We start from the raw sequence: 25879 nt of genomic DNA on the forward strand, positions 1-25879 counted from the left end.
AAATCTATAAAATTGTGTGTGGGGGGGGTAAAGAGGGAAGAAAAACTAAAGAAGAAAGATGAAAAATACACTTATGAATTTTAAAAAATCATCATTGGGTTAAAAAATACAAATTTGTGAGTCTGAAATGTCTTAGGTGTTCAGGAGTATTATTAATTCTGAAAAGGAATGGCAGTAGTGTTAAAATTTTTGAGTCTGATTTCCTGGATATTTCTAGCTCAAATTAGTTTGGTGTGAAACTGGGGGCACGAGGAAGGTTGTTGGAACTAATTTTGGTATAGACAATACATGTCTCAAAAATAATCTAGGAAAATGAGGATGAAATTCATTGAGGCTACCTCAAAAGAATGTCAAGTTATTAATTTCCAATGCCACTAATAGAAGATTCCTGTAGAGGAAAGAAAAATGGACAAAAGGACAAAGATGCTGTGAGTGTCAGCATAGGAAAATGGCTTCTGTAGTGGAATCCTCGCCCTGCTTCTTACCCATAGAAAGTTTAGAGCTAGTATGTGCTTCTTCATGCTGCCATTCTTTCTTGTCACATTGATGAGCAGTATTGTACATGGGGACAGTCCCATAGCTGAAATCTCACAGTCAGGGTATAATAGATCAGGGTATAATAGATAACAGCACTGGCATATCTCACATAGACATGTAGCATGAGGCAGACACACATGTTTCTTGTTTAAGTCCCTGATAGTTCAGGGTATCGTTTGTTACTGCATTATAATCTAAGCAAAGCTGACTCATCCATTAAGCACAGTAGGCATACTGCCTAAGGCCCATGTTATTGTAGGGACCTGAAAAAATGTCTTCATTCTTTTAAAATTAGATAAAAGAATATAATCAAGCCTGGCTATATTTATCTTTATATCTGTGTAGTCATAAAACATATGCAACATTTTTTCATGAATAAAGGGACCACAAAAGTCCTAGGATCCATGAAAGTCAAAATGTGGCCCAGAGCTCTTTAAATAACAGGAGTTGAGACCTTGAAATTGGATGTGGTCATAAAACACACATAGAATAATTGGAAGTGGCTTAGATGTCAAGTAGTCAGGTGCTAAGAAAATTACAGGAATGAGAAAAGTTTATTTACATTACATATTAATAGTTGTAAAACTTTGGTAAAACTGTCACCTATGATAGTATGGAAGGCATATTATGAGCTTAATAATTATGAAAATATTTTAAGCTGAATAACACCCATAGTGTGTCAATTTGTGTTGGCCGTGTTTGGCAAATTAGTAGAGGGAAATTAAACTCAGAAAATACTACTTCAATTTTATGCAAAACAGAAACAAAATAAAGAATACACAAATACAGGGACTTGTGGATTTGGAAGAGACAATTGATACAGAAACCCACACACACTGTAAAGGAAATATTGAGAACCACTTTGAGCAACAAAAGTTAATTAAGAGTCAGGCTTGAGGAAAGATCAGATAAAGGGGATAGTTATCACATGAATTGAAATGCCATTTGGCAACGCAAAAGGACAAATCTCAGTATATGCAACGTCTGAATCTCCAATACACTACAGACTCTATAATATTAGATTGTATAGATTATATTGTGTAAGTTTTCATTTACAGGAGGTCCAAGAACAATCAAGAGTCATCAGGAACAGCTACATGATTTCATGGCCCAGAGCAAGATAAAAATGCAGGATCCTTCATTCAAAAACCATCAACAGTATCAAGACAGTGACAGGAGAGCTCTAAAGTTTAAAAAAAAAAAAAAAACTTTCAAAACATAAGGACTTTTTGACTGCACAGACAATCTATCCATGAAACTGGCCTTGATGGTCTAGATTTTAAAGTAGTGTTTACTCAAGATATTGAATGGAAAGGGGAGACAGATTTCTAGGGTGAAGAGAAGATTTTACCCACAGAATGGGACAAAATATTTGCAAACTACCCATCTGACAAGGGATTAATGACTGGAATATATGAGGAACTCCAACTACTCAATAGGAAAAAATCAAATAATACAATTAAAAAATGGGCAAAGGATCTGAATAGACATTTCTCAAAGGAAGTGTACAGATAGCCAATAGGTATATGAAGAAATGCTCAACATCATTAGTTAGCAGAAAATGCAAATTAAAACTACAATGAGATATCATCTCGCCCCAGTTAAAATGGCTTTTATCAAAAAGACAGGTGATAATGAATGCTGGAGAGAATGTGGAGAAAGTGGAACCCTTGCACATTGTTGGTGGTGGAAATTAGTACAACCACTATGGAGAACAGTATGGAGTTTCCTCAAAAAAATAAAAACAGAACCACCATAGTGGGATTGCTGGGTCCATATCCCAAAGAGGGGATATCAGTATGACGAAAATATACCTGCACTCCCATGTTTATTGTAACACTATTCACAATAGCTAAGATTTGGAATCAACCTAAGTGTCCATCAGTGTATGAATGGATAAAGAAATTAACACACAATGGAATATTATATAGCCACAAGAAGGAATGCAATCCTGACATTTGCAACAACATGGATAGAATCAGAGAACATTATGTTAAGGCCGCAGTTTCCAACCTTTTTGGCACCAGTGGCCAGTTTCATGGAAGACGATTTTTCCATGGCCTAGGGATGGGGGGTGGGGTGGGTGTGTGGTGCAGAGCTCAGGCAGTGATGTGCTGGCCCATTTCCTATCAGGCCATAGACTCGAAACGGGCCCCGGCCTGGGTGTTGGGGACCGCAGTGTTAAGTGAAATAAGCCAAGCACAGAAAGACCAATCTCATATGTTTTCACTCCTATGTGGAAGCTAAATATTAAAAACAATTCATCTCATGGAGACAGAGAGTACAATGATGGTTACCAGAGGCTGGGAAGGGCGGGTTGGAAGGAGGCGGGTAATAAAGTGGGGATGGTTAATGAGTATAAAAATGTAGTTAGACAGAATGAACAATATTTAATAGCAAAACAAAGTGATTATCATCATTGATAAGTTAAGGTATAGTTTAAAATAAATAAAAGAATGGAAGTGGAATGTTCCTAAGACAAATAAATGATAAATGCCTGAGGTTTTGGATACCCCAATTACCCTGAGTTGATTACTTCACATTGCATGCCTGTATCAAGACATCACATGCACCCTATAAATACATGCAACTACTATGTGCCCATAATAATTAAAAATAAAAAGAAATTCTAAACTTCTATTTTATTTGGGTAGTGGGCATGTATGTGTGTGTGTGTGTGTGTGTATATATATATGTGTGTGTGTGTAAAAGTCATCCTGCTACAGACTTAAGATTTTTGTATTTCACCTTATGTAAATTACTCCTCCATAAAGAATTATTTTTTTCTATAAAGTATTTTATTTGGACAAAAAGATTAGGGAAATAAAAAAGTTATGGCTCACACTATGAAACCCGTGATACGTACATTTTAATGGAATGGTGGAAAAGGAAGGAGGATGGGAGGAAGGAATGAAAGGCAGAGGGAGAGAGAGAGAGAAACACATAATGTAAATATAACAAATCAAAGAACTATGTCTAGAAAAAAAATATTGGTGTTGGTGGATGGTTTTGGCATTCACGCGTGGACTTGAGTCTTATGATTATATTGATATATTTGCAAATGCCTTTACATATTCAAATATATGAAAACAAATTGATAAATTGTTATTTTTTTTCATAAAACTCTGTGGCTGTTGTTCAGTGCATTGTCATCTGGTATATGAGATTTTAGAAGAGAAATTTAATATAAGGCATTCAGATTTTTGTATGGGTTTGGTTTTGTTGTTATTATTTTGTCTTTTTTTTTTTTAATTTTTTTTTGCCTTGGTTCACTGGCCAGGATACTATAGGATTCTTTCTTTATTCATTCTTTAAAAAAGAATACAATAGGTTTATAGTATCCTATAAGTTCACCATAACATTTTTAATTTTATAATTCCTTCCTCCCTCATTTGTTTATAACAAAACCTAAAATTAGTGAGTCTCTTGTAAATTTTGGCTTCTTTTTGTTCAAGATCTTAACTTATATTTTAAAATGCAGCATCAGTTCTGCTCATCTAATTATGGCTAAAATTTTGTATCATCATTTCTGTATTCTTTTTATAGGTCTTCTAGCTGCTTTTGCCTATGATCCCATTTCTCCATTTCTTGTTTCATCTTTTAAATGTCATTGAAAGTGATAAGCAATTCTATTGATGCTTGTGGGCTATTTCTATGTAGACATGCACGTCTACATGTGCATGGGGGGGTGTGCGTTTATGTAGGTCTTTATATTCATCTCTGGTTTTCTGAAGCAAAATAACTGTTCTTCCAATAATTTATTTTTCAGGTTAGAATTCCTTGATTAAAATATGCAGCTTGATTCCATACCCTTCTCTAACTGTCTGCCACTAGTGCTCTTGTTTGCAGCATATTCACTCCCCAACTCACACACACACCATGAGGTTGAGGATTCTACTCACACCTGCTAGATGACAGTTTCCACAAGTGAGACTTAACCATTGATACCATCATTGCTTGCTATACACCCTGCACAATTGAGGTGGAATGTGGAGAGATTCCAATGTCTTCTTTCAACTTTGACTAAATAAAGTACAGTAAACTGTTCATTTTCATTTTTTAGCGTTTTAGTTTTTATATACTCAAATTTTTAAACTGTATAAGTTTAATCATAATAATATATGTCAGAAGGGATATTTTAATATATACAAGCCATCCTAATTTTAAGAAATCAAATTAAATTCATTTTTTCATATATTAAAGATTAGTAATAAGAGGGTATAAATTGAAATATAACTTTTAAATTTCTAAAAAATATAATGTTGAAAGCCTAAAATAAATCAGGTATAAAGAAGGTAATATAGTCAAATATAATATGTATACAAAATACAAAGTATAAAATTTCATACAGTCAAAGTTGCAATTTATAAAATAAAGAATTACAGCATCTGCGAAGTGTTCACTATTTGATGTACATAATTTTACATAGGGTACTAGTTTAATGCCTTAAATTACTCTAAAAAAGTTTCCCTTTCTTTTAATGGACATTTAGAATCCTACATAAAGTCATACAAATTTTAGAATTAATTCTGACTTTTGTTGTACTATATTGTACTTATTAACATGTTTTAGTTTTCTAGGGCTACCACAACAAAGTAGCACAGACTGGGTGGCTTAAATGACAGAAATTTATTTTCTTGCAGTTCTGGAGACTAGAAGCATTAGATCAAAGTGTCTGTAGAGTTGGTGTCTTTTGAGGTCTCTCTGCTTGGCTTGTGGTTGGCCACCTGCTCCCATTGTCTCCACAACATCTTCCTTCTTCATGTGTCTGTGTCCAAATTTCCTTTTGCAAATTAGGAAAGAAAACTAGTCCTATTAGATTAGGGCCTACTCTAATGATCTCATTTTAACTAATTTAAAGAATTTAGAGAAAGCTGTAGCGTCTCAGTTATAATCTTGTTTTAGTTTGTTTTATGTTCACTCTTCCTTGAGACATTTGTTTGTTATGGTGTTCTGCATAAGCATTGACTTCACAGATCATTTTTAAGATTTCATATGATCGGAATAATCTTGTCTTCTGACCAATTTTTCATTATTGGGGTTTTATACTCACTCACTTTTGATCTGTTTTCTAATATCATTTTTTTTTGAGACAGAGTTTTGCTTTGTTGCCCCAAGTATAGTGCTGTGGCATCATCATAGCTCACTGCAACCTCGAACTCCTGAGCTCAAGCAATTTTTCTGCCTCAGCATCCCCTATACACCCACCCGGTAGCTGGGACTACAGATGTGCACACCATGTCTGGCTAATTTCTTCCATTTTGGGTAGAGACAGGGTCTTGCTCTTGTTCAGACTGGTCTCCAACTTCTGACCTCAAGCAGTCCTCTTGCCTTGGGCTCTAAGAGTGTTAGGATTACAGGCATGAGGCACTGCACACTAATGTAAATTATTTAAGCAAATATTCTACCAAACTCCCTTCTCAACATATTGCCACATTTTTTTAGGTTTCTGAATATTTAGATAATATATATGAAAGATTCTAATTTATTATATAAGTCACCTCAACAGTCTTAAAAATACAGGACCTTATCTCATCATATTTAAAGATAGTAAAAAAAATCATACTCTAATGGTCTTTCAAAATATTCATGTCAATTTTATTCTCACATTATATTTTATTATTGCTAATTTCCATCTTCCTTGGAACATCTAAGCTATACTTTATTGTAAAATTTATAGCATAATAACTATGTCAAGTTAAATGGTATAAGTACACTGATGTAGTCATATTGTTTTACCCTTTAGAAATTACAGTGATAACCCTATAAAAATAACTTCAGCAATTAGCCACAAATTATGTCTAAGTATTTTTGCTTAATATTTAGTAGTTTATTAATTAGTATGAGCAGATAACAAAATATAAATCCTTCTTTTCCTTCAAGAACATATTGATGAATGAAATTCAGTCTTATTATAGAAATATATGGCCTAAAACATACAGACTTATATTAACACACCCAGTTTGAGTGTACTGTTAATATATGTGGGTACAGATCACCCAACCATAATTTGCATATTATTCATTTCCACAGAATAGTAGTAGTTGATATATATAACACACAGACTCACATTTTCTGCAAAAAAAAAAAGAGCCAACATCTCTTAAAGATCATAATGATTTACTTTTGCATGAACTAGACATAAATTATGTTTCTTATGGGTACTTATAACTAATAAATAAAAATCAATTGACAATTATGAATCCTTAGTATATAAATCACTAAAATGCACCTTAAGTGGTTAACAAATGGCTGAAATTAAATACAACTTTGTAAAGCAGAAATAATTAAGGGAAATTTTATTGATAGGTTATTCTTTATGATAAATTCCTTTATTTGTTAGAACTATAAAATAATGTGAATAAGTCACTACATGTGATTATCTTTTTAATTAGGTATTCCAACATAAAAATATTTTGGACTCAAAATTAGAAAATTACACCTAGAAGATAAAATTCATACTTGCTCTTTGTGTCTATTAGTAATAAAGTATAAAAATGCTAGAACCAATAATAAAATTTCAAAATCTTGTTTGGACAATAAATAATGCATCTTATTAAAAGAAATAATTTAGATTATATTTTTTCATACCAAAGCAAAGTATGTTACAGTTATCTCCTTTAAGTAGCTCTTAATTCAAGTTCTAAAAATTTGAGAATAGCATTATGAAGGTTTGACTTTACTAAGCCAAACATGTTAAGAAAAATTCAACAAAACTTTTGAACATAAATTGTTTCAGACAATTTGATGTTTACTATAGCAAGTGAATCACTTTCACATATAGCCTAAATAATTTTTGTTAGAATTATACTAAAATATGCAACAAAAAGGTATTTTTTGTTTGTTTATTGAATTAAGGAATGCCTTGATATTTCAATTAATTTTCAATGTAAGCTTATATGTTTTACTTGAGCCAAAGATCAATCTAGTTACTCTAGACACCGCTATTACTCCCATTTTAGAGGTAAGACAATAGAGACTCAAAGAATTTAAAAAATTTCCTCTATTAAAAATTATCAAGAACTAAAACTGATGTCAATGATTCCATTTTTTGTTATATTGTTGATAATTCAATTCCATCCAAACTTGTATATTAATTTAATTTTTACTCAAATATTTTTCATTCAGTCTAGAAAACTAGTTCTATAATATATGAGTTCTAATTCAGAGTTTAAATACTCAGATTTTCCCAGAATAAATATTTAAAAAGCCTGGCCATGGATAGGTTCTGACCCAAACTGGATATTCTCTCTGACATATTTTAAAGTGGAGAAAAGAAAAGTTAGTCTACATCTAAGACAAAAACATTAAGAACTGAGAGTTAACCTCGGCACAGCAATTATAAAACCAAGTCAAAAACATTTAATCAAGTTAGAACACCCGTGAGCCTAGCCCTAGAGCAAGCCAGAGAGGTGAGTCAGGGCAGGCTTGTCAGCCCAGGCTAGAGAAACAAGATCAGCATGCTGAAAAACTCATACATTATTCTATATATTCAAGATTGAGTTTTGTAATTTTGTTACAGGTCAGCAAGTTTACCAAATGACAAGATGCTTAGGCATATAGGCAGCTTCTTTTACAAGATGTCACTTCATCTGTAAGAACATGTTTTTATGTACCAGCAAACCTAAAAGCGGTAGCCTAGGACCCATTGGAATTAATGTGTCATAAGAAGTGTCTCTAATAAGAAAAGGTGCCTTAGACATAGTAAGTGAAGAATAGAACTATTATTTCTAACTTTTCTTGATTTGTGGCATTTATGACAGAGAATTCTAAGTGTAGTATTACAACCTTGTCTGTCTGTAATTAATCAACAAAATTGTGCTTGTTTCAGTCTTTTTCATTATCCTCATTTACCTCTTTTTAACTTCATCTTTGTCTAGATATATCAGTTTGGAATATAAAACTACTGACATGGTGAATGCTATTACAATTGGTAGTATAGGAAGAATAATTGTGCAAGCAGGTAAGTAAACCCTACTTTGTCAGTGTATATATTATCAAGATGCTGCATCATTTAGATGTGATGTGCTACAATCTACTCCAAAATTTAGTGGTATAAATAACACCAGATGTTTAGCTCAAAATTCTGTGGACCAGTAATATGGGTTTAATGTAGCTAAGCAGCAATTCTGCTGGGATTGACTGGACTCGTTCATGTGTCTGCAACTATCTAGCAGTTGATGGCTTTACTCACATGTTTGGCAGTTGGCTGTTCTCTGATTCAATGGTAACAGTTGTGTCTCTCATTATCCAGTGTATCTCGTCGTCAAGTAGGTTAGCTTGGATATGGGTACAGGGTTCCAAAAGTAGCAAGCACAAAAGCTGCAATTTCCCAGTCCTTTGTTAAGTTTTGGCTTTTGTCACGTTTGTAATGTATCACTGGCAGAAGCAAGTCACATAACAAGCTCGGGTTCATAAGCTAACAAAATAGATTCCACCTTTGATTACCGCGGAATAATGAGTTGGCCACAAATAGGAAGGAGCTCTAACTCAAACTCAATCAGTAAGCAAATATGTCTTCTCATGTAACAAGAAGCTCAGCGAGAGGGTATCCTCGAGGATGATTGATTTGAGAGCTCAAAAATGACATCAACTTTCTTGCAGGTGGTTTCTAACTCTCCTCTATGAGCTCGTCAGTGTTCACGGCACGTAAAGGCCTGTAAAGTGATGACCACAGCAGTTCCAGACATCAGTTTCCACAAAGAAAGGGTAAAGGCAGAGGAAAATAGTCTCATCTTAAGTCTCTTGGTCAGAAGAACAAGAAAAATTTCCCAGAACTCCCAAGATACCTCTTTTATATACTATTAGCTATTATATTAGTATTCGTGTCACAAAACTGTTTCTGAAACGATCTTTTCATAGGACTTGAAATTATCATGACTATCTTGGACTGAACATCTGGCAAGGAATAAACCATATATTAAATCAACAATTACTTATTGGGTCCTTACTAGGAATGTGTGCTCTGCTAGGCGTCTGGAACACAGTCGTGAGTGTGACAGTCTCCGAAAGACATATAACAAACAAGTACATATAATGTACTATTGATAATAAAAGCTACTAAGAATAAAACGGGTAAAGGCGATATGGAAAGCCGGAGAATGGAGTGGGTTTTCTCGGTTTTGTAGGAGAGTTAAGTGAAGGCTTATTGGCCAGGCAACCCTTGATCAGAGACTTGTAAGAAATGAGGTTCACTTATTTTATTTTCCAAGATGGTGACTTGGAGGCTTTGTTAGTACACCTCATCTGCTTGGAAAGAGAAAAATAGTGTGTAGAGATTCACACTGTGAACTTCTATCCAAGGCAAAACACGAATGCTTAACAGAAAAAGTGAAAGAAATTTTGGATACTTTGAAAGAAGCAGTGGGCAGCAGCCAGCAGCACGGGCCCGGCAGAAACTGTCTTCTGATTGTGAAAGGGCCATAAACTGTCTGCATGACACACGTGGGCAACCCAGGCCACCAGGGACCTCCTTGAGCTACACAGCGCTGGACCTGACTTGGAGAATGGTGGGGCGTCTGTGGGAAGACGTGACCCCGGAAAGTGCTTCGCACGTGTGCCCACACCCTGGTGCCCTTAGAAGGAAGCCATTCCTCATCCTTACTCATAGGGGTCTCACAGAAATCTGCCAGCTAACTTGGGCAGCTGTCACAGGTTGGGAGAGGCTCTCAACTGAGATTAGCAATCTAATCTCAAGCAGGGGTGAACTGCCACAGCCATAACTGAAAGGCAAATGGGAAGTGGGCTCTTGCTGCTGGCTTGGGAGTTAGCTGACACCCTGCCCCCCGCCCTCCGCCAGGCCTTCAGAAGTGTAGCCTGAAAGCTGTGGTTTCTGTTCCAGGGAGGAAGTCTTGGAGCCTGGGACAATTTTGCAATCTGAGTACAGACTGCTTGGGACACAGCTGGCTGTTTTGGGTTGCTGCCAACGGTGCATTATGGGTGGGAGACCCACTGGTTCAAGGGCATGGGAGCTAGGTAGTTCTCCCTACATAGTCTGCTGAGCTGTGGAGATTGGGCTTCCACTCCGTCCCTCTTTGGGCTCTTTAGTGCAGCAGAGGTGGTTCTGCTCTTCCCTGAAACACTGTCCCAGTGGCCAAGGAACTACCCTTCAATCCCAGTTGAGGGGCCCTTGCTTATGCCTGCCATGGAACATTCTCGAAGAAGACCATATGTTAGGCCACAAGTCTCAATAAATTTTAAAGAATCTACATCATATCAAATATCTTCTCAGGCCACAGTGGAATAAACCTAGAATCCAATTCCAAGAGGAAAGTTTGAATAACACTTTGAATTTAGGCTTTGGTACAAAAAGAAGGAAAGGCCAGCTTCAAGGATGCCAAATGAATGAGCAACCAAGAAAACTACAAATAATTTGTTGCTTACCACATATACATTTTCATTCAAGATGCTATTCAAATAATTTCATCAATCAAGCAGTTGAGGAGCCACACACCTAATTAACACAGCTCCTTAACTAGCTGGAGCACCAATAAGTGACTTCGCAAGCCAATACAGGCGACGCAGGCCCTACTTTTGCTCATGTTTTGATAGTCTGTCTAGTGCCTTTGACCGCTCTTTATTTTTGACCCGTGCATCAAAATGATACTTTGCTCATGAATGTTCTTTATCTCAAAGAGGCTAATAGGTTAGGATGACTTTATGGCATGTGTGAGATGGTCTACAGACACTCCAGGGAAATGGAGAGGGACTGATATTGTTTTTCTTAATGCTAGTGAGGCAGGTTATACTTTTATGTACTTTTTGACAGACTTACATTCTATTAACCTAAGGTTACATCATTCTTATTACGTAGCCTTTAGAATTCAAATAAACAAGGGTGAGTTTACTGGGTGAAATGTTATGTTTTATATATCAAGCACTAGCAGGTGCTTGTCTCTTATGAGCAATATAGTCATATCCTTATCAAAGCAACTTAAAGATGACCAATGAATCCGTAACCTAGTGAACCACCAAATATGTTTATAAGTGTAGAGAATAAAGCATGTGTATTTTTTCCCAGGAAATAAATCACAAGTCACAATGCAGGTGAGACATCCTTTACATAATGTATGAATTTTAAATATCACATGTGGTTATCACTATACTAATGTCCAGAGTCTCATATATTTTCCAGCACTATTTAATGCTCTGCACAGTAACTCAGAAAACTAAGCCAGATAGTATTAGAACCAAGTCTTCTGCTTCTTGTATGGCAATAACAAAATATAAGAAATCTTACTAAAGAATGGCTCAAATTGTATGATGATGGAAAGGTTTTCTGAACTAAAAAAGTGTACAATAATAAAAGGTGAAAATCACTGTAGTACCTAATAAAATAAATAAGGCAACATGATAATTCTTTATTTAAGGATACATGCTGAAAATGTTAAGCATTTCACTATAAAAGATAAAGCCTTTAATAACATAATTACCTGCAGGAACAAGAATTTGGGATTGAAGGAATGACAGGGGACAGATAACAGAAGAGCAGGAAGAAAAGCAAGACAATGATTTAGCAATGGGGGAAACAAAACAGTTGGTGGCAATCAATTTGTGAGGGAAAATTATGCATCTCTGTTTCTTGGAGCCAATGTGTTATCTGCAAATACCTGTATTTAATCAGTTGAATTTTGTGGCTATCCTAATCTGCACTGTTGTCTTAGAGGTTAAGAAACCATCGATAATTGTCTCTGAATTAATTTTGGACAATTACAGTCCAAAGGTTTGTTTTCATGTTTTAGATTGATGCTTTGGGTACTTGAGTTCAGAGTTTCATACTATTGTTAAACTTGTTCTTCTTTTTTTTCCATTTGAAAGTAGAGCAAAAGACAAATATTATATTAAAAGTAGAGGATGCAGTATTTATTAAAATGGAGGAGCAGACTGAAAGTTTGAATGGCCTAGTTAATTTAATAGGCATGAATTTTTTTTTTCTTTCTTTTTTTTACAATTTCTTCAGAGTATAAAAAGTTATTGCTAGTACTTTTTGAAACATTCACTTTACTTTCAGGCTTGTATTAGTAGCAGGAGGGTATCATAATAGAGCATGAAAACTCAAGGACGGAGAACACTCAACTGAAAGAATTTGCCAACATTATTTTTGGTTGACAAGCTCTGTCTGCTTATGAAATGTATATTTTTACCACTCAATACACAGTTAAGATCCTTTTTGGTACTGTTGTTTTTCATTGTTCTTTATAATGATGCTGTGTGGAGACGTTATAGTCAATAAATTGGTATGCTTTTCTCATTGGGTATTGTAGAGATTTTATTTTGCAGTTGTGAATTAAAAAAATTAACTATGATATTACAGCAGTGTAGTGTATTTACTAAAAACAAGTATGCTATTTTTTTTCTGATGTTGGTGGACATTATTTCTTTAGACTGAAAGTGCTTTCAAGTGGTACCTTAACAGGTAACTCTCAAGGAATCTGTGTATTTACTAGAGTCATTAAGAAAATACACATTCCAAAACTTTTAGAAGATTGAGAATGTGAAAGTTGAGGAACATTTTCTGTGATAGGTGGATAAAAGATCTTTAATGTGTGAACAGTTTTGTTTGTTTTTTTCATATTAAATGTCATGATAAGAAGTAATTATGGAATTCTCTCATCATCAAAAGTTGGTTATTTTTATGTATTTTTAAAGTGATAATTTAAAATGGGCTTAGAAAGTAATGCAGTTTATAAACATTGATCAAGTTACACTTTTAATATTTCTTTTTTTAACTTCAGTTTTAACAAACATATATTTATATATTTTTGTGTATTAAAAGCAGACATGGTTAATGTGAGTGAGAAATCAGTTTTGGTCTCTACTGTTCTATTAGCAAATAATTCAAAATATTATAATATGTAGAAAGAACGCTTCCAGCAGTGGAAAATAAATTGTTCAGGACCATCTGCTGCACTTTGCATAGCTACAAGATTGACTCAGACTTAAGCGTTCTGAAGAACTACAAAAGTTTAATTTCAGATGCAACAGTAGTTTTTACCTTTTATTCTTTATTCTAGACGCATTTTTACATGCAAAACATGTCACAACTCTATCTTCTTGCATATTAGCATAACACACTTTCTTTTCCAGCCCATTTAGCAAATAGCATGTCCTAATGTACTATGAACAGGTGGGCCAAAATCAATTGTGTTTCATATATTTGATATATTATTTTTAACTTTCTCCTGGTAATGAATTTTTCAGAGTAGATAGTGGAACATGTGGAATTTTTAGGAAGCAGCAGACTATATATATATATAATTGGAAATAAGAATTCTTTCAATTTGGACATTTCATATGCATGCGGTGCTTCCCTGTATCTTTTTGTTTGGTTTTTATTTATTTCTATGATGCCATTAAAAATCTGTCTTATCACATTAACTGCAAATATGTCATAGTTTTCAGCCTTCTGGAATAGTCTTCCATCAGTGTCAAAGCTTATCTAGAAGAAAATAGATACAAATACTTAGTCACATGCAGGCATGACTTCATATCCTGGATCTTAACCATTTTGATGACCAAGACCATAAAAGTGCAATAGAAGATGCTAAATAAGCATTTACTAGATAAATGAATACTATCTTCATTGTGCTTAACAATAAGTACATAGTAAATTTTGTAATAATAAACGTTACAGATACATTTAAATTATGATTTTTTAACATCTTAAATAAACCATTAGTTTAAAATAGCTTGATAATTTGAAAGACCGTAATTTTAGTAAATTTTTGCTTTTAAAAATTATGACGGGAAAATATCCTTACTAACCTTGTTGTTTTTGAATTTTGCATTCAACTTTACTCTGCAATATCAAGTCACTCCTTAAATATTTTTAGGTCTTAGGTAGAGAACTACCAATCACCACTAAATTTAGTTATTGTCATGGCTGAACATCAAGAAATGGTGACATACAAGATTCCTAACCACTTACTTTTCAAAATGTATATGAAATAGAAGTCTCAAGTTGTTTCATTTCACCGGAAAGTTTCATACATATCACACGTGGATGTTGTGTGCTCTTGTGTAAGGAGGTATAGAATAAAAATAAAGACATATGATTTCTATCATAGGTTTTGTCACTTAACCTCCAAGTTTGAATTTCCTCATATGGAAATGCATCTCAATACCACCTTATCTATTTGTAGTATTTATAGCAGTATCTGATTTTTGATGGGAATCCTTGAAAGTAACTTATAAAAAGTATGTAAAATAATGGCAGAGAAAATGATTTAAAAAGAGAATAATATATGTAATCCAATATCATACCATACACATCAAAATAAGGATTTTTTAGTTTTATTTTATTTGATGTTTGTAAAAAGTATTTATTTACCAATGTTTCTAATAATGTGGTTCAGAAGCTAACAGTGTTGACATGTCAATTTGAATGTCTTAATTAAAACAGTAAAATTTAAACTGATTTAAAAAAAATTATGGCTGCTTCAAAAGAAAAAAAAATCATGAAAATGGTATATGATTCTTGATAGTCACATTTATGAGGAAGAAGAAAGAATATTTGACATTTTGGAAACAAAATAACAAATAATAAACAATAAAAGTAGGAAATGTCTATAGACTTTCTAAATAATGAGCATGTCCTAAAACCACAGGATGTATATGTATTTAGCATATATAATCCACACAAAACAATAAATGACCAATATTTCTTACTTTCAACTCCATTAAGAAAAGTATGTTTCAGCACTAAATACAGCATTCCATCTCTAGTATATAATAGAGAACTAATATTTTTTAATAAATAAATATAATCCTAGAATTAAAATATCTTATAATTACTGCATTAAATTAGGCACTAAAATTATTCTAGAGGAAATTAACAAATTTGAGGATCTTTGTGTATACACATATACATAATATAATAATGAGAATTCAATACAATTTTGTTCCTTTCAATTCAGAATAACAATTTTTGAAATTTTAAAAAGTAATTGTAAATTCAGGTAAGACCTTGAAAAAGTGGACATTTTCCTCTGCATAATATACTTTTTTTTTTTTTTTGAGACAGAGTCTCGCTCTGTTGCCCGGGCTAGAGTGCCGTGGTGTCATCCTAGCTCACAGCAACCTCACACTCCTGGGCTCAAGCGATCCTCCTGCCTCAGCCTCCTGAGTAGGTGGGACTACAGGCATGCGCCACCATGCCCAGCTAATTTTTTCTATATATATTTTTAGTTGTCCAGCTAGTTTCTTTCTATTTTTAGTAGAGATGGGGTCTCGCTCTTGCTCAGGCTGGTCTTGAACTCCTGAGCTCAAAGGATACGCCCGCCTAGGCCTCCCAGAGTGCTAGGATTACAGGAGTGAGCCATTGCGCCCAGCTGTACTTTTCTTATAGGTAATTTTCTCACATTTTTCAGATTTGTTTCTTTCCTCATTTAAATTAAAATATATTTAAAATATGTTTAGTTTTCCTTTCCTCTTAATTGCATGCAGTTTTATTTCAGATAACCTTTTTACTTTCTCTACATAAAGCAAACAACTACTCTACTAAAGAAAAAAATAAAAAGATTTCTAGGTACAATTTACATGGGTATATGCAGATTGGAATTGATATCTACCAAACATAATATTTCCCTATTCTTAAGACTAAGTTATTGATTAAAAAATGAATACAAATTGGTCATTTTTGCAGTGCTATTTCCAGTCTTGATTAATAAAATTTACGCATTCTTCCAAACTATTCACCTCAACAACTATTAGGCACATATACATGCATGCATGTATAAACACACACACATAAACATAGACACACACATACACAAATGCATGCTCTCACACAAGCACACACAACTACTGGATTCCATGACTTGGATTTAATCCTTACTTTTATCTCATCTGTTCAGGATCTATTACAGTGACTTTTCAGTTCAGATGCATAGTAAACATAATGTAATTGATACATCAAATACTTAGGATACCTAAAGAACTTTGTAGTAATTAAGCTGCACAAAATCTTCTTTGGACTAGAATCCCCTGTACCACAACCCATCTATATCATATTAATAATTGGGAAAAGTACTAAAAAGCTTCTTTGAGATTAGAGAGAATGACTTTTTGTTCCATTGGATTATAATTTCTTAGTTTCACTATTATCTACAAACCGATTGAGATGCAACTAAGAAGTAGATCCATACGATTTATATAGTAACAGATTTAATTGGCTAAATCCATAGAATTTACTGTAAAGAACAAATAAACAAATTCAACTTCCTATAAAAATCATGTCATAAATTAAGTGAACAAAATTTAAATATAAATATTTAAATGTGTCTAAGTGATTATAAATGCAATTTCTTCTCATTAATTTTTAGTAATGTTAGGGAAAAATTTGTAACTAACATAATAATGCACAGTTTGAATATGAAATATATTTTTCCTAGATCTTTGTGTATTATATTTATTCTGATTGTCATTATGATTTAAATATTTTCCCAAGCATTATTAAGAGGATAAAATCTAGTCTAACATTTTTAATTTCATCTGCTTTTTGTTAAATACAATTCCAACCAAGTATTTTAGAAAATCAGTATAAGAAATTAAAAGCTGTGATTTCTTATTTCCATGAAATTAAGGCACAATTAAAATCAATAAAACTGATTTGTTCAGTATGTGAGTAGTTGTCTAACACAGCTTAACTCATATTGTTGCAGAGTTAAGTCTTTAAGGACTTTGATTATTGATGTTGATGGCGAAACAAGGGAATGGGCAGAGTTCACAGACTGAGCACAAAAGTTAGAAGTAGTGGCAGGAAAGGTGGGTGATGTGAATTAGAGAAAAAGTCTTCTTATTTAAGCAATATTGAGAACAAGTTTCTGAGTGTGTAGGGCAGCCTGAGATCATAGTAAGCTAAATTAGAGCACCAGCAAGGAAATAGAAACTAAAAAACATCCATCAGCACTCCACAGTTTTTTTGTTTTTTGTTTTTTTTCATTCTGCTGTGGATGTCCTTCCACAACCTTAGGCTATACTCCAAAGTTTTAAAAGAGCTAAACATGACACTAACAGATGAATATATGAAGAAAGAGAATCAATAATGATTATAAAAGAAACTTACTATGGAAAGCCCAATTTAAAATGAGTGTTTTGTTTGACAGTTCATTTAATTTTAGTTTAGAATTTGAGTCTGTTATTCATTGTGAGTTGATTTTTGTGAGAGGTGAGAGCTACATGTGGCTATCCAATTTTCCCAGCACCATTTATTGAATAAGGATTTGAGAAACAAAGAACTTCTAGCTCTGTGCTTTCCTATTTTATTTGCTCACCAAGAAGAAAAAAACAACTTTTGGTTTTGCTAATTTTCTCTATTGTTTAAATAGTCTCTAATTAATGATAGAGAATCAATCAATCAATAATAATAAATACTATTTTATTTATTTTCATTCTGTTGTTTACTATTTCTTTTCTCTACTTGCCTTCTAATTTGCTCTTCTAGTTTTTTAAGGTTGCAGTTTATGTTATTGATTTGAGGTCTTTCTCTTTTTTTAATATACTCTTTATTCTTTAAGCAAAGCTTTAACTGCATTCTAGAAATTTTGATATGTTGTATTTCCTTTTCATTCATCTCAAAATATTTTCTAATTTCTCTTATGATTTCTTCTTTGACCCATTGACTAATTAGGAATGTATTAAGTTTCATATACTTGGAAATTTCCTAAATATTTCTCTCAGTTCTATTTTCACTCTGTACTTTTATGATTGCAATCATTTTAAATTTATTTAGGCTTGTTTTAATGATACATGATATGATCTAAAATAGAGAATGTCATGTGACCATTTGAGAAGAATTTGTGTTCTTCTATTATTGGGAGAAGTGTTCTATAGAAATGTTTTAGGTCTAGGTGGTTTATAGTGTTGTTCAAGCTTTCTATTTCCTGTTAATCTGCAGCATGGTTGTTCAATCCATTATTGAAAACAGGGTATTAAATATTCAACTATTACTGTTGGGCTGTCTATAACATCCTGTAATTCTACTAGTTTTTGCTTCATTTATTTTGGGATTTTCTGTTAGGTGGATGTATATGGATAATTGTTATAGCTTCTTATTGGATCAACCCTTTTACAATATAAAATGTCCCATATTAGCTCTTATAACATGTTTTATGTTTGTGTGTTTTAAAGTCTATTTGTCTGATGTTTATAGAGCTACTCTAGCTCTCCTATGGTTGCTGTTTACATGGTGTATCTTTCTTCAATCTTTATTTTCAAGATATTTGTGTCTGAATTTAAAGTGCGGCCCTTATAGACAGCATATGGTTGGATCTTAATTTTGTATCCAATGTGAAAATTCCTGACTTTTAATTAAATCGTTTAGTCTATTCACACTTATTATTATTTATAGGGTTTAATTTTCTTCTACCATTGGGCTTTATATATACATATACATAAATGTAAATCTCATTTTATATATATATACATATATATATATATACACACACACATATATAAATCCCATAATGATTTATTCCCTCTACTTCTTTTTATGTTATTATTGTTATACACATTAAATCTGTATATGTTATTAACCTAATGACACATTGCTATAGTTATTACTATATATAATTTTTGTCTTTTAATAAAGCTGAGCATAGAAAGGAGAGCATATATACCTTATATTTTCTTATATATCTTATTTCTATGTAGTTTTGGTCGTCTTCATTTCTTTCTTTAGATTTGAGCTATCATTAATGTCATTTCCTTACTCCAATACTTTGTTGCTCCATACCACCTCTTTTGTCCTTTTCAAAAATATTATATTTTATATGTTTTAAGTGTGGCAATATAACTGTACACATAACAGTTTATTCATTTTTTTTAAAACATAAGAGAAGTATGGACAACATCTTCTATCTTTTAAATTAAACAAATCAATTATCATGTCTTTTAAATTTACATATATAATTTTCTATAACAGCATTCTTTGAGTTTTTTTGGTAGACCCACATTACTGACTGGGGTCACTTGCTTGCAGCCTAAAGAGCGTCCTTTAGCATTTCTGATGAAGAAGGTCTGCTAGCCAAAAGCTCTCAAAGTTTTTGTTTATCTGAGAATATATATTTTGCCCTCATTTATGACAGTTTTGCTGAACATAAGATTATTGGTTAACATTTTTATTTGTTTTAGCAGTGTGAATATATCGCTGCCTCCTGACATCAGTTTTTTTTCTAATGTGAAACAACCTATTAATTTTATCACTATTCACATGTATAAGTTGCTATTCTTTAATGATTTCAATATTGTTTATCTTCCAGCATCGTCACTATGACATATCTGAATGTGTATCCCTTTGCTTTTATCCATCTTCTGATTTTGCTGATCTTCTTGAATTTTTAGATAAATATTTTTAGTGAAATTTATAAAGTTCTCAGCCCCTCTTTCTTTGACTATTTTTGTTTGCTTCTGTCTCTCTTCTTTTCCCCAATACCTATGTCTTTCTGCCCTTAATGGTGCCCCACATTTCTCTGAGGCCCTTTTCAATTTTTTTTTATTTTCTATTTATTCTTATAAACCTTTTTTTACTTCCTATTGCAAAATCTCTACAGACACATCTTCAAAGATACTAATTTTTCTTCAGCTAGTTCAAATCTTCCCTATTTCTACTAAAATTTTCAGTTGGTTATTGTACTTTTCACCTCCAATATTTTAAGTTGGTTCTTTATGTATAATTTCTATCTTTTTATTAATATTTCCTAGTTGAATAGATATAGTCTTACTACTACTTAGCATGGTGTGGAAGCACAATGAATATGCTACGTGTGTTATGACCTTAAGTGAATGAAGATGAGGTAGGAAAAGGGATGAGGCTTTGAGTCTGAATTCCAGTGAAGGTACATAATTTTCTGAGAAAAGATCCTGAACCTATTTAAATTATTTCAAATCAGTTTCTCAGTCTGTAAAATGATATAATTATAAATAATTATGCAAATATTATGCTATACTTGGAGACCATTAAATGACAGACCATCCATATAGTTTATTCTTTTTTTTTTTTTTTTTTTGAGACAAGAGTCTTGCTTTGTTGCCCAGGCTAGAGTGAGTGCCGTGGCGTCAGCGTAGCTCACAGCAACCTCAAACTCCTGGGCTCAAGCGATCCTCCTGCCTCAGCCTCCCGAGTAGCTGGGACTACAGGCATGCGCCACCGTGCCCGGCTTATTTTTTCTATATATATTTTTAGCTGTCCATATAATTTCTTTCTATTTTTAGTAGAGACAGGGTCTCGCTCTTCCTCAGGCTGGTCTCGAACTCCTGATCTTGAGCAATCCTCCAGCCTCAGCCTCCCAGAGGGCTAGGATTACAGGGATGAGCCACTGTGCCTGGCCCATATAGTTTATTCTTATACGTACAAACTTCAAGGAAAGTTTTCTGAAGACCTATGGCTGTGTAGAGGCAAAGAATATAAAAAGCAATTATATTCCATGAATAAAAATATTACTGATAGCATAAAATAACATAATATGGATATCTAATGAATAGCAGATATTGGATATTCTATTGAAATAATCTTTGATAATTGAGCATTATATTTTATTAAAATTATAAATTAAAATGTAATTTAGTTTATGTTATGTAACTTTCTATTAAACCAACTGTAATAATACTTGAACATATGTGTATTTATCATTTATTCATTATATCTTAACTTGAAGTAACCATAGCCATTTTACTTTATTTAGGATTCAATCTGTTTAATCCTTATTAATTTATATTTATGTTCCTATTTTCTTCTAGTGTTAATTAATGACTCATCTATTCTTTTATTCAGTTGTGTTGTTTATAAGAGTTAATTGGTTTAAATTGGCATCTTTTTTTCCCTATTAAGTTTGAAAAAGTCTTTAAAATTTGTCAGGTAGAAGCGGTACTATTTTTCCCTTAAGTTTAAATATTAAAGACTTATATTTCAATAATGAATGTATTTGTACTACATTAAAATTACAAAATATTGATGAATGCTGATTGTTTATACCGAGTTTTGGAATAACTCAGAAAATAAAATTCAGGGCACCTCTTTTTCGTACCTCTAGGTCACTAAATATGAAATGTCTGATTTTGAATCAAAAGTGTAGTTTATTATATCTTAAACAAGAAGCAGTACAATTCATAAAAGTATATGCCTAAACTATCCACACAGTTTTGCTGTCTTAACAATAGCTTGTTCATGCAGCAGTGAAGAAGTCTGGAGAGTGAGTGACGATGAATTCACAAAAGGCTTTTTACACAGTTTGTTGAGAATTGAGTATTTTTTCCTGTAAGAAGTGTTTCAAAGTCTGGAAGAAGTGGTAGTCTGTTGGTGTAAGTTCTGGTGAATATGGTGGATGACAGAAAGTTTCTAAGTGCAGTCTCTGTAGTTTGAGCAGCATTGTTTGTGTGACGTGATCGAGCGTTGCCTTGCAAGAGGATTGGCCTGTCTCTATTGACCAATCTTAGCTGCTTAATTGCAAGTACCCTCATCATTTTGTCTAATTGGCTGCAGTAGACATCTGCTGTAATTGATTGACCAGGTGTGATGAAGCTGTGGGGGATATACCACCACCACTGGACCACCAAACAGACACCATTAGCTTTTTAAAATAAATATTTGGTTTTGGATATGTCTCAGCACTTCATCTTTATCCAGTCATTGTGCCGAATGCTTGTGATTGTCAAAAGAATCTATTTTTTATCTCACATAACAATACGGTGTAGAAATGCTTCGCCTTTATGTCGTGACAGCAAAGAAAGGCAAGCTTCAAGACAATTTTTCTTTTGAAGTTTGTTTAATTTATGTAGTACTCATCTATCCAGCTTCTTTGCCTTGTCCATTTGTTTTAAATGGTCTAATATTGTTGCAGTAATAACGTCAAACCTTGCTATTAATTTATGCATAGGTTGAGATGAATTCTCTTCCACTACAGTTTTTAGTTTATCATTATCCACCTTGATCTCAGGTCATCCATGTGGCTCATTTTTAAGGTTAAAATTACAGAATGGAACTTTTTAAACCATCAACGTATGTTGCGTGTTCATTAACCACATCTTTTCCACACACTTCACTATTTTAAGCTGTGTTGTATTGGTTTTATGGCAGAAATCATATTTGAAAATAATATGAATTTTTGACTCACCAATGGTTGTACAAAAATTGTTTTAAAAAATTTAAAAGATAATCACAAGTCAAAACGTGTATTTGAAAGAATGAGGATGTACCTTTACAATAAAAATAAAGCAAGAATTGTCAAAGTGAAATGTCACAGATATTAACTGTCAAACTTAGTACTTAAGGAAGTTCGTTGTTTCCTACTTAATAATCTAAATACAATGTCAAATATTCAATTATGTCATATCAGAATAGTGTATAATAATACTAAAGAATAGAGAGAGTTCATTCCTTTCGAGAAATAATTCATTAAGTGGATCATTTTTGAGAGTTGTTTTGAATAAGGCTTTATAAAGAGAATAAAGTAAAAGAGAATGACTTTCTACCTTAAAACTAGTTAGTAAGATGAATTTCACATAGAAATTTCATCATAGAATTGTCCGATTCTTTGGACAATAATTTTAAATAGAAAAAAGGATACTTCAAGGCAGAGCATAATAAGCATGTGAAATATCATATGAAACTGTGGTTAATATGAGATAAAAATATAATCCATAATTAAAATAGAACATGTGGGTTTCTAATAAGGAAGAGAGGGAGAAAGAGAATATTCCACAGAAGGGGGAAACAAAACCATTATGTGTATATTGTTTGATTTAGGAAAAAAATAACAAAACTAGATTTTGTTTGGTTAAATGTTCTTTTTTTATTATTATTGTTCTAGCCTGAAAGCTATAAATAAAAAGGGAAAGATCAAAGTGAAATAGGAAAAGGACAGCTATGAATGTATTATCTTAGGTGAACGATTGAAGATTTTTATTTGAGCATCCATAACACAAATGATTATCAATATGCATATATAACTTTTGTCTATTATTTCAGCACAACAAGAAAGAGTATTGCTATTACTTTGCTCTTGCACTTTTGCAATACAGACAAGACACCACTCTGTTAAAATTAGTCCTTGCATTAATAAAAACAAATAATAATTAATATTTTAATAGATAACACTTAATGTTACAAAAGTCACTTACAATGTTTCAGGCATTGTTTTTAGCATTTTATGGATAGTAATGTATTTAGTTCTTATGAACACAATCTAAATAAATTGTTAGTTCTATTATCATACCTCCTTATAAGTTTATCTTTCAGCATATATTTGGAATGACTAAGAAACAACTATTTGTTCCTATGCTGGAAGAAAAAGTGGCCATTTGCACTTATTCAAAATGGTTAAATTGGTCTCAAGATAGTAAATTCCTGATGAAACATCATGGGATATTTTAACTCAATGTGGTTGTTACTTACACACTAATCACAGATTTTAACAACCACTTAATATTCATCTCCATTATCAAGAGCCTTAGAAATGCATATATTCTTTCTCACAGTGATGATATTTATAGAAATATAATCTAGAGAAATTATCCAAAATTCAGACAAACTATTTACAATAGCATTTTTGATCCTCTAAAGAAGTAGAAATAATCTATATAGTGTATGTATATGAAATAGTAAAATGAATTATGTCCATTTAATTGGACATTATGTGACATTTCAAATTATGTTTGTGATGATTTTTACTAACATTTATGATATAATATTTGCAATTAGAAGTAAGCAAGACTATATGTACTAACTGAAATATGTAGGTAATACAAACAGAAAGGTCAGAAAAATTATTAAAGTTGTAAAATTTTCATTAATCCATTCACCTACCTATAAAATTCATCTGTTTTTCATTGGAGCAATCAGATTATGGAATTTTATTACTTTTTGCTATTATATACAGAGAGACAGAGAGAGAAACATCAAAAGAAATTGAACTCAATATAAACTTAGAAATTAGAAAATTTTTTTCTTCTGCCATTATTTCTCTTGATGAGTTTAAGAAAACTTCAGTTGTACATAACTGAACTATTTACTGTTTTTCTTTAATGGCACACTTTCATTGTGGGCTTTTTAATAGTCCAGTTTTATTAGTCATCTAATGAATTTCTTACATTTAATAATGTAATAAAAATCCATGGACCCACTACTAAGAACAAAAGTTCAATATGACAATAGACTGCAACTACATGTATGGGACTCTTCCCAAGGAACATTTTCCTTTTCTTACTCCACCTGAATTAACTCATAGTCTGTATTTTTAGCACTCTTTCTTGTGTGTGTGTGTGTGTATATATATATATATATAATTTTCATTTGTTTATTCTTAGTATTTGCTCTAGGTTTTACCGTATGCATTTCAACTTATCAGAAGCTACTTCAGCTTTATATTAATTTAATTCCAGTGAGATGTCAAAATATTACTCCTATATATTAATACCTCTTTCCTCTTCCCCTTTTTAATGCTGTATTATAATATATGTTACATTTATATAAGTTACAAACCCAATATACTATAATTATTGCTTTATATAATATCTATTAAAAAAGAAGATGGTAGGGTTTTCGAAGGGCTCTTTGTCTCTTTACATGACCACACTGAGGCCAGGCTTTGAGGGTTTATTTTGTTTGGTTTTTGCTTCATGAAGGATCTTGGATGTCTCATTTCTTGGTTTACTCTGGCAAGGTAGCAAAGTAGCTGCACTATGGTTTGAGTTGTTGCTCTGATGAAGCTACTGGCCTTCTCTTCATTGCTTACTACTAAGTCTCCATTGTTTGCTTAGACTTTTTTTTTTTTTTTTTTTTTTTAGACAGAGTCTCACTCTGTTGCCCAGGCTAGAGTGAGTGCCGTGGCGTCAGCCTAGCTCACAGCAACCTCAAACTCCTGAGCTCAAGGGATCCTCCTGTCTCAGCCTCCCAAGTAGCTGGGACTGCAGGCATGCACCACCATGCCCGGCTAATTTTTTCTATATATATTTTTAGCTGTCCATATAATTTCTTTCTATTTTTTTTAGTAGAGATGGGGTCTCGCTCTTGCTCAGGCTGGTCTCGAACTCCTGAGCTCAAACGATCCGCCCACCTCGGCCTCCCAGAGTGCTAGGATTACAGGCGTGAGCCATCGCGCCCGGCCCGTTTGCTTAGACTTGAACATCTTTACATTGTTTTCAAAATAAAATCAGTTCCCTTACGGAGAGGTTTGTCACTCTGTGTTCTTATGATGTATTCATACCCCTGGGCAAAGTCTGTACCATTGCCCAGGATCTAGTGGGGAGGACAGTGGCCTCCTCTTCTGAGAGTGCAGGGTGTTGGTGAGCTGTGGTCTTCCTGGTGATCTGGGAAGGGGTGATCAGAACCTCAGTGTTCTTAGCTGGC

Source organism: Eulemur rufifrons, chromosome 27 (assembly GCF_041146395.1).
Source record: "Eulemur rufifrons isolate Redbay chromosome 27, OSU_ERuf_1, whole genome shotgun sequence".
NCBI classification, from domain to species: domain Eukaryota; kingdom Metazoa; phylum Chordata; class Mammalia; order Primates; family Lemuridae; genus Eulemur; species Eulemur rufifrons.